Source organism: Bombina bombina, chromosome 2 (genome assembly GCF_027579735.1).
Source record: "Bombina bombina isolate aBomBom1 chromosome 2, aBomBom1.pri, whole genome shotgun sequence".
NCBI lineage: Eukaryota > Metazoa > Chordata > Amphibia > Anura > Bombinatoridae > Bombina > Bombina bombina.
The window spans coordinates 1120151562-1120171648 of NC_069500.1; the positions used below are offsets into that span (position 1 = coordinate 1120151562).

Below are 20087 nucleotides of genomic sequence, written 5' to 3' on the forward strand. Positions count from 1 at the left end.
TAAAGTTACGTCTACACCTAATACCCTAACATGAACCCCGAGTTTAAACACCCATAATCTTACACTTATTAACCCCTAATCTGCCACCCCGACATCACAACAACCTACATTATATTATTAACCCCTAATCTGCCGCTCCGGACACCTGTACATTATACTTATGAACCCCAAATCTGCTGCACCCAACATCGCTGACACCTACATTATATTTATTAACCCCTAATCCACCGTCCCCTATGTCGCCGCCACCTACCTAAATTTATTAACCCCTAATCTGCCGTCCCCTATGTCGCCGCCACTATAATAAACATATTAACCCCTAAACCACCGCACTCCTGCCTCGCAAACATTAGTTAAATATTATTAACCCCTAATCTGCTGGCCCTAACATCGACTCCACCTACCTACATTTATTAACCCCTAATCTGCCGCCCCCAACGTCGCCGCCACTATATTAAAGTTATTTAACCCTAAACCTAAGTCTAACCCTAAACCTAATACCCCCTAACTTAAATATAATTAAAAGAAATCTAAATAAAATTACTATAATTAACTAAATTATTCCTATTTAAAACTAAATTCTTACCTGTAAAATAAAGCCTAAGATAGCTACAATATTACTAATAGTTACATTGTAGCTAGCTTAGGGTTTATTTTTATTTTACAGGCAAGTTGGTATTTATTTTAACTAGGTAGAATCGTTATTAAATAGTTATTAACTATTTAATAACTACCTAGCTAAAATAAATACAAAGTTACCTGTAAAATAAAACCTAACCTAAGTTACAATTACACCTAACACTACACTATAATTAAATTAATTCCCTAAATTAAATACAATTAAATACAATTAAATACAATTATTTAAAGTACAAAAAAACCCCCACTAAATTACAGAAAATAAACAAATTACAAGCTTTTTAAACAAATTACACCTAATCTAATCCCCCTAGAAAAATAAAAAGCCCCCCAAAATAAAAAAGCCCTACCCTACACTAAATTAAAATAGCCCTTAAAAGGGCCTTTTTGTAGGGCATTGGCCCAAAGTAATCAGCTCTCTTACCTGTAAAAAAAATTACAAATTCCCCCCAACATTAAAACCCACCACCCACACAACCAACCATATTCTAAAACCCACCCAATACCCCCTTAAAAAAACCTAACACTAACCCCTTGAATATCACCTTACCGGGAGAAGTCTTCATCCAACCGGGCCGAAGTCCTCAACGAAGCCGGGAGAAGTCTTCATCCAAGCCGGGCAAAGGTGTCCTCCAGACGGCATCTTCTATCTTCATCCATCCGGCGCGGAGCAGGTCCATCTTCCAGACATCCAACGTGGAGCATCCTCTTCAATCGACGGCTAACACAGAATGAAGGTACCTTTAAGTGATGTTATCCAAGATGGCGTCCCTTCAATTCCGATTGGCTGATAGAATTCTATCATCCAATCGGAATTAAGGTAGAAAAAATCCAATTGGCTGATGCAATCAGCCAATAGGATTGAGCTTGCATTCTATTGGCTGATTGGATCAGCCAATAGGATTAAACTTCAATCCTATTGGCTGATTGCATCAGCCAATAGGATTTTTTCTACCTTAATTACGATTGGCTGATAGAATTCTATTAGCCAATCGGAATTGAAGGGACGCCATCTTCGATGACGTCACTTAAAGGTACCTTCATTCTGTGTTAGCCGTCGATTGAAGAGGATGCTCTGCGTTGGATTTCTTGAAGATGGACCCGCTCCGCGCCGGATGGATGAAGATAGAAGATGCTGTCTGAATGAAGACTTCTGCCCATCTGGAGGACCACTTCGCCCGGCTTGAATGAAGACTTCTCCCGGCTTCGTTGAGGACTTCGGCCCAGTTAGATGAAGACTTTTCCCGGTAAGGTGATCTTCAAGGGGTTAGTGTTAGGTTTTTTTAAGGGGGTATTGGGTGGGTTTTAGAGTAGGGTTGGTTGTGTGGGTGGTGGGTTTTAATGTTGGGGGGGGATTTGTAATTTTTTTTACAGGTAAGAGAGCTGATTACTTTGGGGCAATGCCCCGCAAAAGGCCCTTTTAAGGGCTATTTTAATTTAGTGTAGGGTAGGGCTTTTTTTATTTGGGGGGGGGCTTTTTTTATTTTGTTCGGGGATTAGATAAGTTGTAATTAGTTTAAAAATCTTGTAATTTGTTTATTATTTTCTGTAATTTAGTGTTTGTTTTTTTGTACTTTAGATAAATTTATTTAATTGTATTTAATTTAGAGAATTAATTTAATTATAGTGTAGTGTTAGGTGTAATTGTAACTTAGGTTAGGTTTTATTTTACAGATAACTTTGTATTTATTTTAGCTAGGTAGTTATTAAATAGTTAATAACTATTTAATAACTATTCTACCTAGTTAAAATAAATACAAACTTGCCTGTAAAATAAAAATAAACCCTAAGCTAGCTACAATGTAACTATGAGTTATATTGTAGCTATCTTAGGCTTTATTTTACAGGTAAGTATTTAGTTTTAAATAGGAATAATTTAGTTAATTATAGTAATTTTATTTAGATTTCTTTTAATTATATTTAAGTTAGGGGCTGTTAGGTTTATGGTTAGACTTAGGTTTAGTGGTTAATAACTTTAATATAGTGGCGGCGACGTTGGGGGCAGAAGATTAGGGGTTAATAAATGTAGGTATGTGGTGTCGATGTTAGGGCCGGCAGATTAGGGGTTAATAATATTTAACTAGTGTTTGCAAGGCGGGAGTGCGGCGGTTTAGGGGTTAATATATTTATTATAGTGGCGGCGATGTCCGGTTCGGCAGATTAGGGGTTAATAATTTTATTTTAGTGTTTGCGATGTGGGGGGGGCCTCGGTTTAGGGGTTAATAGGTAGTTTATGGTTGTTAGTGTACTTTTTAGCACTTTAGTTAAGAGTTTTATGCTACGGCGTTGTAGTGTAAAACTCTTAACTACTGACTTTAAAATGCTGTACAGTCTTGACAGGAGAGGGTCTACCGCTCACTTTTTGACAGACTCGTAATACCGGCGCTATGCAAGTCCCATTGAAAAAAGAGGATACGCAATTTACGTAAGTGGATTTGCGGTATTTCCAATTCTGGACAAAAAGGTGAGCAGTACACCTGTACCTTCAAGACTCGTAATACCAGCGGGCGCTAAAAAGCAGCGTTGGGACCGGCCAACGCTGCTTTTTAAGCCTAACACACAACTCCTAATCTAGCTGATAGTCAAGCTTGCACTCCTGGAACACCCATTTTCTGCACCAGAAAACGACATGGACAGTGACTGGAGCATACAAATGTGTACCTGTTTCTCATTCGATCACCATCTGTATCATCACCTAAAGTGGTAAAGGAGCACAACTTTGACTGTCTATTTAACTTCTTTGCAGAGAATAAATAAATTTAAATTAGAATTAAATAGAGCATTTTATTTTTTACCTTAGAATGCCACTTACGGCTGTATCCATTATACCTTTTCCCAGCTTCTGTTCCTCATTGTCCTATCCTCTGACATTTCCTTTATCTGATCACTAAGGGCGCAATATCGCGTAAGCGATATCAGGTTTATTGAGGCTGTTTGCACACATCGGATGTAGCGCTCGTATTACAAGTTGAAAGTTAACGCGATCACATGAGTTCAATTGAATTTAATGTGTGTCATGCGCAACCTCAGAGTTCTGGTTAACTGTTTCACAAAACAAAAAGGTGTCACAAAACACATCAAAAATACATTTAAAAGTAAAGTTACACTCATAATAAAACTATCTAATAAAAGTTATTTTTAAAAATTATTGCACAAAAAAGTTATAAGGGCTCAAAGATATGAGGTCTCAGGTGTTAGCAAAGTTGCAAAGGGCTTTAACATTGAGATTCATACATATACAGTACATGTCTAACTATGTATATGTTTTATATAGAGGCCATCAAATATTTTCTTTTGTTGGAACTCAACTACTTCTGCTTTGAAGGGGTATTCTACCTACAGAAGCAGGGTACAGCTATGGGGGCAAAATTTGCCCCTTCATATGCTAATTTGTTTATGGGCTGGCTGGAACGTTTTTTCATCTACAGCATGGATAACCCCTTCAGAGCAGAAGTAGTGTTTTATCGTTGATTTATAGACAATTTAATCTTCATTTGGTCCTCTAATGAGACAAAGGCCATATCATTTGTCCACTACTAAATGACGGCCAAAATAGTTTACAATTCACCTATGAGTGGCATGAAAAAAAAGTTTATATTTTTTTGGATATCACTCTGATGGGTGATTCTGTGGAACATAAAATCCATTCTAAGCTGAACAGAAAACCCATTTCAGGGAACACTATCCTGCATAACAAAAGTAGACATCCATCCCATGTATTCAAGTAATTCCTAGAAGGAAAAACTAAGAGGACGCGCTGTTAAGAAAAAGAAAACAGTGGTGTGTAATAAAAAACCCTATAGTGTATAATATGATGTATTATCTGTAAAAAAGTGTATCAGGGCAAAGGTGTATATGATTGGAAAGTGAGTAGGATTTGTTATAAAAGAACAAGTGTGTAACCTTGTTGCAATCAGTGGCGGTTGAAACGGGTGTAATATAATAAGAACATACACAAATAGATTGTTACATAAAAAGAATAAAACATAAGCAAAGAAATATAAAGAGTTGAGTCATATATATATATATATATGTAATAAAAAAAAGTCCAAATCCTGAAAAAATAATATGATATAATGTTCAAAAGTGAAAAGTCCACTTCAAAGTAAAGGATATAGTGAGAACAAAAAGTTCGAAAACTTAAGGCTTGCTCCGCTTGTGTCCACAGTGTGATGGATCAGGGAATCTAAGAAGATGAGAAGACAAGGAGCGCCAACATAGTGTGAATCGGTTTAGGACAAATATCAAACAATAAGTTGCAAGAAAACTACTTACAAGTGGAGTGGCACCTAGAATCAACTAGGTGCGTGCAGGCAGGCTGACATTCAGGACCAGCAGTCAGTACGCTGGAGGTCTCACCCGGGAGACCTGTGGGTGGGTGGATGAAATCAGCTGTGTATCGTGCAGTGAGCCGGATCGCCACAGGAGAAGTTCAAGCGGCTTTGTTGTTTTTCCCAAGATAGCTGCTCACACGATCGGACTTGTTCCCAAACAGACTGACAATGTCAGTGTAAGGAATAGACTGTTTAAAATCTAACTGAATAAAAACACTGCATACAGCAGTATGTTGAAAAGCACAGAAACCGGGTCTGTATAAAAACAAGTATTTATTTGCTACGCGTTTCTCAGTCCGTAAAGGACCGTTTCCTCAGGCATATACAAAGGTGTTTAACAGGTTACTATTTATACCTGACCGTGACCCAGATTCTAATGTGGAGGTCATCTCCAAAAAAATTAACAATAAAATGTTTTTATAAAACAACATTAATACAATGAAAATTGAACATATATATCGGTATCGTGTTATGCAGCAATCTGAAAATGTGTGTATATCATGTAAAAGAGAGACATACATATAAAACCAGCATATATTTACATTGATGGGTAACACCTGTGATGATATTTATAAAAGTGCAAGGCCCATATATATTTTTAGAAAATGTGAACATGTTGTAAATGTTCTCTCTTAAATCTAATTGGGTGATATTCAAAAAGAATCCCAATAGTAGCTAGCACTCAAATTACATTAAAAAGTAGTAAACACTTAAAAATATATATATATTTTTCAAGGTTGGGCTCGAACCCTTGACCTTGTGTATGCTAGGCTTTTACTGATCTAAAAGAGCTGTTCGAATATGACAACAAATGAGATTGGTATTGATCAAATTATACCAAAACTTGAAATTAAGTTGAACAAAAATATAATAGGGTTGTTGATTAAAAAACATTGTTCTTATAAGGAGCCCTCGTGTCTTTATTCCAGAGAAACAAATATGACATTTATTGTGGATTGACAGCCCCAAATATAAATATAAATATAAATTGGATGTCTTTAAAAATATTGATTTTGTTGAATGAAGATTGCTCTAAGAAATTAGGACCCTTGTTTGGAGAAATCTAATTACGCTATGTGCTGAATGTGGTGGTGCTGCTGAAAAAGTGGTAAGATTGTTTGTATGGAAAATATATTGAAAGATAATAAAAAATAATATACTATTAGAAATATAAAGGACCTTCGTTTTGTAAGAATACATTTCCTAAATACTGGCTATTGTGATTCTGTATGACACTGTTTGTAATCTTTTATTTGCTCGGCTCGTATTGGTAATAGATTATTTCAATATGTTTGGGTTGGAAATGAACCAGTGTCCATGTGTGTGAGAAACCTATGCTGAGTCTAATGAGCTATCTGGAAATGACAAAATATATGGTACTCTTGGTTTAGTTGACTCTAATCCTATAGATATGACATTTGTAATACTGTGCACTAATTGCAGTGATTTATTCATCATTGGTTCTCACTGTTAGTGTATATTTCTGGTGATAAAATCGTAATGATGAGTATATTAGAAAGCATCATTGTGGATCTATTAGTATAAACTAAATGTGATATGTGATATAATCTCTGTATATGGTGATAGTGAAAACAGACTTATATAAAAGCAGCCAAATCAACATTGGCATTCAAACCCAGTGGATACAAAGTTTTAAGTTTGTGTATCTAGTAAGTTTCTAATTGTCTAAGTTTGATTAGATGGTCATAATCAGTGGATGGAGGTACATGGTCTATCGGAATGATTTTGAAAATGTCTGCTCTACTATCATGCATCATTTCGCAATGGTTTGGTACACTGTGGTTAATTTTACTTTTTTTACAATTTTTACAATTCCGAAAATGTTCACCCTAACGGGTGCGTATGTTTCTAATGGTACGTCCAATGTATTGGACCCCACAAACACAATTTAAGAGATAAATAATGTACTTAGATTCGCAATTAAGGCGATGTGAGATCCGATAAGTCAAACCGGTGGTATTGGATTTAAATGTTTTTTGAGAACTAATAAATTTGCACATATTACATCCTCTTTTGCCACATTTATATGAGCCATATAATCTCAAAAAACGATGTGTTTTTTTCGAATTATTTGAAGATGATTGACTATGTTTGACCCTTTTGCTAGGTGCTAGTTTATTCCTAAGGGTTGGTGCCCATCTGTAGACGATTTTAGGTCTCTCCTTGACTATATTTTTTAAAAAAGGATCCTTTTGAATAATATTCCAATGTTTATTAAGTATATTACAATTTTTTTTGTGATTACTGTTGTATTGTGTTATAAAGAGAGGTTCGCCATCAACATCCATATTCATTGTTTTACTAAGGTTAGTTGTGTTATTTTCAAACTTTTTGAAAAAGAGATCTCTATCCAAGTCTTGTGCTTTTTTGAGGCATCGATCAAGTAAGTCTCCAGGGTAACCCTTGTCTAGAATACGTTGATAAAGAATCATGCTTTGTGAGTCAAAGGTGTCTAAATCTGAACAATTCCGACGTATTCTTTGGAATTGGCTAAAAGGGATATTTCTTTTCCACCCAATATGGTGGTTACTGGAATAATCCAGGTAACTGTTGCTGTCCACCTTTTTAAAAAAGGTTTTGGAAACAACATTCCCTGTATTACCCCAGCTCAACAATAAATCCAAATATTCTATTGAGGAATCTTGGATATTTGCTGTGAAAGTAAGACCCATATGGTTGGTGTTTAGATGTTCTACTATTGAACTGGCTAGAATGAGGTCCCCTCTTAAAATAAAAATGAGATTGTCAATGTAGCGGGCATAGAATACCAGGTTCGTCCAAAAGCTTCCAGAATAGATGTATTGATCTTCAAAAATTCCCATGAACAGATTAGCAAAGCTTGGGGCGAACCTGGTACCCATGGCCGTACCCTTGACTTGCAGAAAAAACTTGTCCTGAAAAATAAAATAATTATGTTTAAGTATATAATCTATCCCTTCCAAAATAAATTCCTTTTGAAGATCTGGCATGTATAGGTCTTTCTCTAAGAAAACAGAAATCGCATTGATTCCTATGTTGTGGCAAAAATGAGAATAAAGGGAACCAACATCACAAGTGATCCATATTAGATCATTGTTATTACAGACATTTCTGAGTTGATATAAAAGGTGGGTACTGTCTTTGATGTAAGAGGGTAAATTGACCACAAATTTCTGTAGAAATTGGTCTAAATAAAAAGATAAGTTGTAGGTGAGATTGCCTGCTATGATAGGGCGCCCCGGTGGATTAATTTGATTTTTGTGGATTTTGGGCAGATGATAATAGTGTGCCACACTCGGATTGGTTACTTTTAGGAATTCTTTTTCTTCTTTATTCAAAATGCCCAATGCAATACCTTTCTGTATCAGATCATTATATCCCTTTAAGAAGGCATTAGTGGGGTTGAACATGATTTCTCTATAATATTTTGTGTCTGTTAAAATTTTGTTTGCCTCTTTTAGATAGTCCCCAATGTCTTGTAAAACAATACCACCGCCCTTATCGGCATCCCTGATTATCAAATTTTGGTTGTTAGCTAAAGTACATAAAGCTGTATATTCACTTTTGTGAAAATAATATTGTTTCTTTTGGGTTTTGGATAATTTTTCTAAATCTTCAATGACTGATCTTTGAAACAATTCAATGTATCAATGATCCATCCCATGCATTCAAAGGGATAGCAAAAAGTCTTCTTGAGGGCTAGGAGAATCTGTAGTAAGGACAGTGATTTTATTGAGGAAAGTAAAGATATCAAACAAAGACTCAAAATAAGAGGTTATTCCCCCAAACTATTTGCCCATCTAGCTAATAAGACACTTTTAGATGGAAGACAAGCCTTACAGTCACAGATTAGAAGACAGGACGCGAAGGTGGTAGACCACTGTCCTTTATCACACAATACTCATCAGATTTTTCCTCTGTCTGTAATATCATCAAGAAATATTTTCCTATCCTTTTAGGTGATACCCATTTAAAATCCACAGTAGAAAAGGGTTTCAAATCTGTTTACTCCTAAAACCTTACCCTGGGCAATATTCTAGCCCCTAGTCAATTGCCTTCTAAAACCAAAACCAAAAATACAGGTTCATGGTTACAAGTAAATGGCACCTATAAATGTGGGAACCACAGGTGTAAGGCCTGTGATTATATCACCAAGGGAAAAGATTTTTACTCATGTGACACCTCACAAACTTTTCTCTCAAAAGGATGTATAAACTGTTCTCTACTAGTCATGCCAACATATTGTTTAGAATTTTCAACGCACTCAATGAGATACCCAACATAGGAAGTAGATGTCCAGACTCGTGTCCTTGGTTATATCAAATATGATAAACCATGTTCTGCCCTTTCAAGGCACTTTCTAGAGGTACACAACAAGGACACCAAATTCTTTAGATGGCGAGGCATTGAAACAATACGATTGCCCCCTAGGGGAGGCAATAAAGACCAATTGCTAGCAAGACAGGAGGTGTATTGGATCATTAAACTTCATACTCAAATTTAATTTGGTTTTAATTCGGAATTTGACATCATTAACCATTGGAAATGAATGCTTCGTGTTCCAATACACTTCCACCTTGCATCTTTGTGTCCTTTTGATTTTTGATTTTTGGATATTTCATGTTTTGATGTTTTCAATTTCATTACTTAAAATTATTCATTTAAGCACGTGAATTAATGACATTCTTAAACACACTGGCATGTTTAGTCAGTATCATACCACATAGATGAGCTTTTGCATCATTTCTAAAATTATTCATTATTTTTCCATTTAAGGGATCTTATGCGTTATTTCAACATGAACTCTTCACTCATGTTGCAACAATGTTGTTATAGATGATTTATTCTCCATTACTATTGCTTTGATCATATATCTATTTATTTGTTATATATGTATACACAGGATATAATAGTGTCAAACAATGTTTTGTTATTATATTATACTAGCTCAATACATGTATACTGCAATTTGTGCAGCGTAGTATGAAATATTATACAATACATGTTCTGTATATACTAACACATACACTGCGGTGTTGTTTTATAGCAACATTGTTTGATTTATTATATTTCATCCTTTTTTTGGGAGCTAATGAAGCTAATGATATATGGTGTTCTGTATTACACTTTATTTATTAGTGCTTGAAGTATATATATTTTTTTATCAACTGTCTAATATGTTACCTTCCTGCATGAACTATCTATGTTGTATATATATTTTTGTATCATGTTGTTAAACTGTGCAGTGATACCTTCCATTATTTATATTATCTCATTAGATAATCCACCCAATTTAGAGTAGAGTTGTGTTTATTCAGTTTCTTACAGGTTAATAGGGGTGTGTCTAACACCAACTAATGACCGTAATGGGTTAATCCTTTTTAAATGGCACTCACCTGTGCCTTTTCAGGTTTATGAGTACGGCCAAAGCCGAAACGCGTAAAACCTTTCTCCTCTCCTATTGAGTGTAACATGTCGTTATTTTAACTTGATTGAAATAAAGGCGTTTTTTATATTTGGATATTTGAGATTACTACTCTTTTTATGTACATATGTATTTATATGTGTATATATGTAAATACATATGTATACATACATAGACATACTTGTGTGCATTGGAGCCCTTTGCAGTCAAGTAGATGAAAACATGAAAAAGCGTATTTATGCAATATTCATACTTAATAAAGTGTTACAATGTATATTTACTGAAAATATCTCACATTCCAATGTTCTGCACAAAGCAAAATATTTTCTTAGTATTTTATAATATATATTCCTATATATATCTGTATATATCTATACCTATATATAATCATCTATATATGTTTTACCAAAAAAACATCAGATATATAAAGAAATATGTATTTATGAATAAGTAGAAAATATTCTGCTATGTGAAGAACAATATGTGAAATATTCATATTTTCATGTTGTGTTAGCGCACTTTATAATATGCGGTTGGGTTTGCGTGTTAGTAAGGTGTTACTCCCCCCCCCCTTTTTTGCCTCCAATAACTTCTATTCGGAAATATGTTAATGCGTTCACAATATTCTAACTTCTGCATTTTGTGCGCATCGGGTTAGTGTGCAAGGGAAAACTTTTTTCTTTCAACGTGTAATACGAATGCTACCTGGCGTGGGCAAAATGTTTACTTCTAGCGATAAATACCACTGGTAATCTGGCCCTAATTGTTTATTCAATAATTGTTCACTGTTTCCTTCATCTAAGATTATACCATTACTGAAAAAAATATATGATCTGAAAATAAATCCATAAAATAAAATCAAGCTCTGCCCCTAATATCTTACTGTGCATTATGTCTTTTAAATGACTATCCTACTGTGATCCTGTAATTACAATTTAAAGGACATAAAACAAACATTTTCTTTTATGATTCAGATAGAGCATAACGTTTTAAAAAAGTTTCCATTTATTTACTTCAATTATAAAATGTAATTTATCTTTATTATTCTCTTTTATTCTTTGTTGAAGAGCACACCTAGGTAGCTAGTGTGCACGTCTGGAGCACTGTATGTCAGTGAGAACAGATAAACAAATCATTTGATAAGTTTTCCACTGGTGAGCAATCTGAAATATTTTACAGGTAAAAGAGCTGATTTCTTTGGGGCAATGCCCTGCAAAAGGCATTTTTAAGGGCTATTGGTAGTTTAGTTTAAGCTAGGGTTTTTTTATTTTGGGTGGGCTTTTTTATTTTGATAGGGCTATTAGATTAAGTGTAATTAGTTTTAAGATCTTGTAATTTGTTTTGTATTTTCTGTAATTTAGTGTTTTTGTTTTTTTTGTAATTTAGCTAATTTTATTTAATTTAGTTAATTGTATTTAATTTAGGTAATTTATTTAATTGTAGTGTTAGGTGTTAGTGTAACTTAGGTTAGGTTTTACTTTACAGGTAAATTTGTATTTATTTTAGCTAAGTAGTTATAAAATAGTTAATAACTATTTAGTAACTATTCTAATTCTACCTAGTTAAAATAAATACAAACTTGACTGTAAATTAAAAATAAACCATAAGCTAGATACAATGTAACTATTAGTTATATTGTAGCTAGTTTAGGGTTTATTTTATAGTTAAGTATTTAGTTTTAAATAGGAATTATTTAGGTAATGATAGTAATTTTTATTTAGATTTATTTTAATTATATTTAAGTTAGGGGGTGTTAGGGTTAGGGTTAGACTTAGATTTAGGGGTTAATAAATTTAATATAGTTGCAGGGACATTGGGGGCGGCAGATTAGGGGTTAATAAATGTAGATAGGTGGCGGCGATGTTAGGGACAGCAGATTAGGGGTTAATAATGTTTCTAACTATTATTTCTTGCTATGGGTTTCAAATACATCTTACAATGCTAAAGAGCCTTAGAGGTGGTACAGACAAACACTATGGGTAACTTCAAGAATGTCTAAGATAAGCATAAGGCTATCCTACATATTAAGGGTTATATTACAAGTGGAGCGCTAATTTATCATGCCCCCATAAATGGGAAAATTTGCCCGTTTACAAGCTTGCGTTAGCAATTAGAACTCCAAAAATTAACCAGAAATCAGATCTCTGGTTAATTTACAAAATGTGCCTCAATTGCCCCCAAAATACAGTGTAGTGAAGTTATTCATTTTTTTAAAAAAGTAGCATTTTTTAAAAAAAAATAAAAAATAAATAATAACTGCAAGAAGCAATTATGAGGGGATAAAGTTGGCAGGAATGGAGTGTTATGGAAAAAAATGGCACTTATACACATATGAACACATAAATATATATGTATATAGTCATATATATCTATAATTAAATTTGCTGCCCTTCTCTGCACAGTTCTCATGGCGAGGCTCCGATTGGCGTTCGCATTGCACCTAACTTGTAACACCAGTACACATTTGAGTGTGTGGAGTGTGTGTGAAGCGCAAATATCGCCCTTGCAAAAGTGATATTTTTCACTCCACTTATAAATGGGCCCTAAATACATTTACACTTTTAGAAAGTTGTGTGCAGACTTGTTGAGCCTATGGTTCTTACCTGCATTTGAAATCTATGTTTCTATAGATGTAAATGAATTGAGGTTGAATTAAGGCTTAATAATGGGGAGCCAATAGTTATAACAAAAAAAAAAAGGAGTTGAGATTTGGTGAATGAGTATAGGGATAAGATATATGACAAGGGGGTTGGGAAGGGAAAGGGTGGAAGATAAATGGGTGTATATGTACGTGTGCATATGTTTATGTATATATATATATATATATATATATATATATATATATATACATATATATACTGTATATGTACAATTAAATTACACAAGTGCAACTTTGGGCCATCCAAAATAATGAAAGGAACACTGAACCCAGTAACTTTCTAATTTACTTCTATTATCAATTTTTCCTCATTCTCTTGCTATCTTTATTTGAAAAAGAAGGCATCTGAGCTTTTTTTTTTGGTTTAGGATGAATTTATCCACCAATCAGCAAGAACAACCCAGGTTGTTCACCAAAAATGGGCCGGCATCTAAACTTACATTCTTGTATTTCAAATAAAGATACCAAGAGAATGAAGAAAATGTGATAATAGGAGTAAATTAGAAAGTTGCTTAAAATGTCATGCTCTATCTGAATCACAAAAGAAAATGTGGGTTCAGTGTCCCTTTAATGGTTTGGGCCCTAATAGAAATGTATTATCTAAGGAAAATGAACGTGCTAGAATGGCCTTACATTAAAACTAGATGTTAAAATAACAAAACATTTCACATGTCAATTTGATATATTTTCAGCAAAAAATAAAAATAATTCAAATGTTTTACTTTTTGAGGCAGATTTTAATGAAGGAATTTTCTATAAGTCTCTTAAAAAATAAATGTACACATTATTATTTTTTAAGTTCTTTTTAAGTTCTGCGACTATGCCAACATTTGCCCTCTTAAAAATCATACCAGACTTCACTATGGAATGTTAGAGTAGATAAAACATAGACCAGAAATTTAAGTGTGTTGGCATTTACTTGACTATAATTAGGTAACACATTTTCATTAGTTAATAAATCTTAGTTCAACTATGCTAAACATTGCCATATTCTTGTGACAGAAATTATGTATTATCTGACAGAGCAAAAGAGTTTAACCTTAACTGATGTGTTCTTAAACCTGCAGTAAGTTGATAAGCTGTTCTGTATATGGTTTACTAAAGATCACAAGCAATTGCTATACTCAGGAAAGTTGCTAGAAGCTGAGGAATGTTGCAACTGTTGACAGTCGTTACATATTTACACATGACACAAGCTACTTATGGAAGGACACAATACACTTCAAAAAACCATGCTGGTCTTTGCCCCCAGGCTGGACAGGGGTTAGCTGCCTGAGTTGCTGGGAACTGTGCAGTTGTCTATAAGTATTCAGGGCTGTGGCTGGGTTTTACATTGATTTAGGATGTGTAGTCCATTTCTGTGTTTTGTATGTGTCTATGGAAAGTACAAAGGCCTATGTCACCCCTGTTGGTTCTCAGCTTGTTTGTTTTAAAACATGTATTGTGTAGCTGCAGGTCATGTATTCAGGTGGGAAGAGAACTTGACGTGATCCTGGACTTAAATCGTTTGGTGACAAATGCAACTAACTCTTCCATTTTTGCTTTTTAAATATCACTTTGTGCTTGTACGGGAGTACCAGAATTTATGTGTGTTTTTTATATATATATATATATATATATATATATATATATATATATATATATATATATATACATACACACACACACATATATATATATATATATATATATATATATATATATATATATATATATATATATATATATATACTACCAATCAAAAGTTTTATAACACCCCACATTTTTCCAGTTTTTATTGAAATTTTAGCAGTTAAGTCCAGTGAATAACCTGAAATGGTACAAAAGGTAAGCGGTAAACTGCCAGAGGTGAAAAAAACGTTTAGGTTAACAAAAAACAGAAAAATAATGTATATTTCAGAGTTTTACAAAAAGGCCTTTATCAGGAAAAAAGTAATGGGTTAACAACTCACAGTTGTTCTGTAGCAATGTAAGTAAATTAAGCCTTGAAGGTTAATGCTAACAATTTCTACTTTTGTTGATTACATACAAGCCTTCTGTCTGTGTAAAGGCAGTGTTGGAACACACTGTGTTACTACACCCTCTTAAGCAAATTTTGGACAGCATTGTACTGCAGCAAGTAGTATATTGCTCTCAAAATGAGGAGAAAAAGGCAATTAAGGAAGACAGACAGACCATTATAACCCTTAAAAGTGGGCAACCTAAAGCCACAACAGAATCAGAAGATACGTTTCTGAGAGTCAAGAGCTTGTATAACAGGCGGCTCATAGGACAACAGCTTCAAGCACAGCTTAACACTGAACAAAGGAAGCAAGTCTCAGTTTCAACTGTTAAAAAAAGACTTTGAGATGCAAGTCTGACAGGTCAAGTGTCAGTAAGAAAGCCATTGCTAAGATGGCAAAATAAGAAAAAGAGGCTTGTCTGGGCCATGAGTCACCACCAGTGGACTACTGAAGACTGGAAGAAGGTCTTATGGACCGATGAATCAAAATTTGAGATCTTCGGTTCATCACGCAGGGTTTTTGTATGCCGTTGAGTAGGCAGAAGGATGGTTCCTCAGTGTGTGACACTAACTGTCAAACATGGAGGAGGAAGCGTGATGATCTGGGACTCTTTTGCTGGATCCAGAGTCGGCGACTTGCACAGAGTGAGTGGCACCCTGAACCAAAACTACTACCACAGCATTTTGCAGCCCCATGCAATACCCTCTGGTTTACACCTAGTTGGTCAAGGGTTCATCCTACAGCAAGATAATGACACAAAGCATACTTTAGAAGTATGCTTTAGAAGAAAAGAACAATATGGTAGGCCTCAAATCATTATCATTATCAAATCATGGAATGTCCAGCACAGTCCCCATCAAACTGGTTTGGGATGAACTGGACAGAAGGGTAAAAGCAAAGCAACCTACAAGTGCAACACATTTGTGGGAACTTCTGAAACAGTGTTAGGAAGAACTTTTAGAACAATATTTGATTTCCATTGTAGAAAGAATGCCACAAGTATGCTCTACTGTTATATCTGTAAAAAGTGGCTACTTTGATAAGTCAAAAATTTAGAGAACATTTTGTTAACGAAAAGGATACCATGATTTCTTTTCATGTCCAATTGTTTATTTATTCTATGCTTTATTTTCAGAGTACATTGAAACATTAAACTGCGTAAATTTCAATAAAAACTGGAAAAAATGGAGGTATTCTAAAACACACAAACACACAATTAAAGTTTTTTTCTTCTAGAGCAACTTAAGCAGCCTTACTGTTCAGTGAATGTTAAAGAAAATCAGGAAACCAGTTTCTAGCTTATGCTCAGAAGGGTTTCTAGCTTTATGCTCAGAAGGGGCAGTATGTATGTCTCAGCATTTTAGCTTCATGTCACTATAGGCAGTGGATACACTGAGAGTTTCTAAGTGCTGATTTTGCAAGAAAAGTTTAAAGTTTTTAACCCAATCTTTTTATTTTTATTTTTACTTTGACATATTTTGTTACTAAAGGGGCACCATTTCATATCCCTTTAAACGTAGCATATCAAAATGTTCTGGACAGACACTTTAAAAAGCCTCTTAAAGTGAATGTAAATTTTGATGCTAAAGTGCCCAGTTTTTAAAACTTCGATTAAAAACAGGGGCACTTTAATTCATAAAAATTTTCATTTCACTCCTGTTGTGAAAAAAAACTTACCTTTTAATCTTCACAGCAGCTCCAGCTTCCTCCACCTCTTTCAAAGCCTCTTCCTGGGTCTAAAATGAGGCATTGGCTTCCTCCAATCACAGCAGTGAATCAGACACTGAATCCCCCGGGGGGGAAGCTGTGATTGGAGAATGACCTATCAATCATTTCTGACATCAGAAATGGCTTGTGAGACCGGAGAAAGCTGGAGCTGCTGTGAAGTTTAAAAGGTAAGTTTTTTGTCACAACAGGAGTGAAATGTAAATTTTTATGAATTAAAGTGCCCCTGTTTTTAATCAAAGTTTTAAAAACCGGGCACTTTAGCATCAAAATTTACATTCACTTTAAATATTCTTTATCTCACCTTTTGTGCTTTGGTCAATTAACGATAAATATCAATGAGCTACTGTACAGATCAAGCAATTACTGTAAATAAGGTGGCAAGGACAAGTTTTTCTGAATGAAGAAAAAAATATAATAAAAATATGTTGCAAAGCATTATTGCAATGTATAATTAAACATTTTTGGGCTAGATTACGAGTGGCGCGCTAAGTGTAAGGGGTATTACGCAAGTCTTTGCGCGCATTGGAAATAGAGGGCGTATTAAGAGTTGAAAGTAAACATGTTTGCTTGAGTGCAATCAAATTTAATGCGCGTCTGGTTAGCGTGACTTCAGAGCTCTGGTTAACTGTTACGCAAGACAAAAAAGTTCCACAAAAAATATCAAAAATACTTTTAAATGTGTATTTACACTCATAATAACTGATAAAAAATTCTGAAAACAAAAATTGTTTTAAAAAATTATAAGGGATCAAAGATATGAGGTATGAGGTGTTAGAAAAGGCAGGCAAATTGCATTAACATATATATGCATACACACACATGTCTAAATATGTATGTATGTATACAGGGAGTGCAGAATTATTAGGCAAATGAGTATTTTGACCACATCATCCTCTTTATGCATGTTGTCTTACTCCAAGCTGTATAGGCTCGAAAGCCTACTACCAATTAAGCATATTAGGTGATGTGCATCTCTGTAATGAGAAGGGGTGTGGTCTAATGACATCAACACCCTATATCAGGTGTGCATAATTATTAGGCAACTTCCTTTCCTTTGGCAAAATGGGTCAAAAGAAGGACTTGACAGGCTCAGAAAAGTCAAAAATAGTGAGATATCTTGCAGAGGGATGCAGCACTCTTAAAATTGCAAAGCTTCTGAAGCGTGATCATCGAACAATCAAGCATTTCATTCAAAATAGTCAACAGGGTCACAAGAAGCGTGTGGAAAAACCAAGGCGCAAAATAACTGCCCATGAACTGAGAAAAGTCAAGCGTGCAGCTGCCAAGATGCCACTTGCCACCAGTTTGGCCATATTTCAGAGCTGCAACATCACTGGAGTGCCCAAAAGCACAAGGTGTGCAATACTCAGAGACATGGCCAAGGTAAGAAAGGCTGAAAGACGACCACCACTGAACAAGACACACAAGCTGAAACGTCAAGACTGGGCCAAGAAATATCTCAAGAATGGTTTTTCTAAGGTTTTATGGACTGATGAAATGAGAGTGAGTCTTGATGGGCCAGATGGATGGGCCCGTGGCTGGATTGGTAAAGGGCAGAGAGCTCCAGTCCGACTCAGACACCAGCAAGGTGGAGGTGGAGTACTGGTTTGGGCTGGTATCATCAAAGATGAGCTTGTGGGGCCTTTTCGGGTTGAGGATGGAGACAAGCTCAACTCCCAGTCCTACTGCCAGTTTCTGGAAGACACCTTCTTCAAGCAGTGGTACAGGAAGAAGTCTGCATCCTTCAAGAAAAACATGATTTTCATGCAGGACAATGCTCCATCACACGCGTCCAAGTACTCCACAGCGTGGCTGGCAAGAAAGGGTATAAAAGAAGAAAATCTAATGACATGGCCTCCTTGTTCACCTGATCTGAACCCCATTGAGAACCTGTGGTCCATCACCAAATGTGAGATTTACAAGGAGGGAAAACAGTACACCTCTCTGAACAGTGTCTGGGAGGCTGTGGTTGCTGCTGCACGCAATGTTGATGGTGAACAGATCAAAACACTGACAGAATCCATGGATGGCAGGCTTTTGAGTGTCCTTGCAAAGAAAGATGGCTATATTGGTCACTGATTTGTTTTTGTTTTGTTTTTGAATGTCAGAAATGTATATTTGTGAATGTTGAGATGTTATATTGGTTTCACTGGTAAAATAAATAATTTAAATGGGTATATATTTGTTTTTTGTTAAGTTGCCTAATAATTATGCACAGTAATAGTCACCTGCACACACAGATATCCCCCTAAAATAGCTATAACTAAAAACAAACTAAAAACTACTTCCAAAACTATTCAGCTTTGATATTAATGAGTTTTTTGGCTTCATTGAGAACATGGTTGTTGTTCAATAATAAAATTAATCCTCAAAAATACAACTTGCCTAATAATTCTGCACTCCTACTGCACTCATACTGTGTGTGTATATATATATATATATATATATATATATATATATATATATATATATATATGCATGTGTGTATATATCTATACCTGTATATCTATTCCAATAGATTTATAGATATAGATATGTATTTTACATGAACAGTATCAGAAATATAAAGAAATATTTATTTATGAAAAAATATAACATATTCTTCTCTGTGGAGAACATTGGAATGTGAAATATTTATAATTCATGTTGGGTTAAGTTCACTTGAATAAACACGATCGGGTTAGTGCAAGAGTTTGAATGTTAGTTTTTTTTCAGCTTGCACTCTTTATTGAAGTCGATGGGAGAAGACGTTAACACGGCCACAATATTTTTTTAGCGCGCTTTGGGTTTTCGCTCACACATCAACATTTTATTTTCAACTCATAAAACGAGTGCAACCCGATGTGTGTAAAATGCTTCCACTCATAATCTAGCCCTTTATGGGGAATTCAGGTCATGATTTTTGTCCCTTTAATAATAAACTTTCTTAGTTTAAATGATCTAAAAAAGACAACAAGTCCAACCAAATTGCAGGCTTGACTGAGTGATTTCACCAAGAAATGCAAAAAGCTAGATATTTTTAGATAATAGGATGGAGCCCTGTAATAACAACACTTCCTACAAACTGATATTTATGCCCATGTGAATAAGGACTTTGTGCAAGATGTATATGAGCAATGCAGGAAACCAAAATCATAACTGTGAAACAGAAACCCATAACTGAATTCTAGAGCTTTGAAGTAAATAAAGCTTACACTATTTTTATACTGCACAGCAGAACACAACAGAAAATGTAGAGTGAGAACAAAAAATCATAGAGCTATGTTTACATTTGTGACATTTTAAAACACAGAGGTCCG

The 20087-nt window shown here is 34.8% G+C and overlaps 1 protein-coding gene across 1 annotated transcript in view; it reads right to left on the reverse strand.

Moving 5' to 3' along the window:
* Positions 1-20087, reverse strand: part of GASK1B (golgi associated kinase 1B) — a 170650-nt gene that overhangs the window by 41813 nt on the left and 108750 nt on the right. The window lies entirely within an intron of this gene.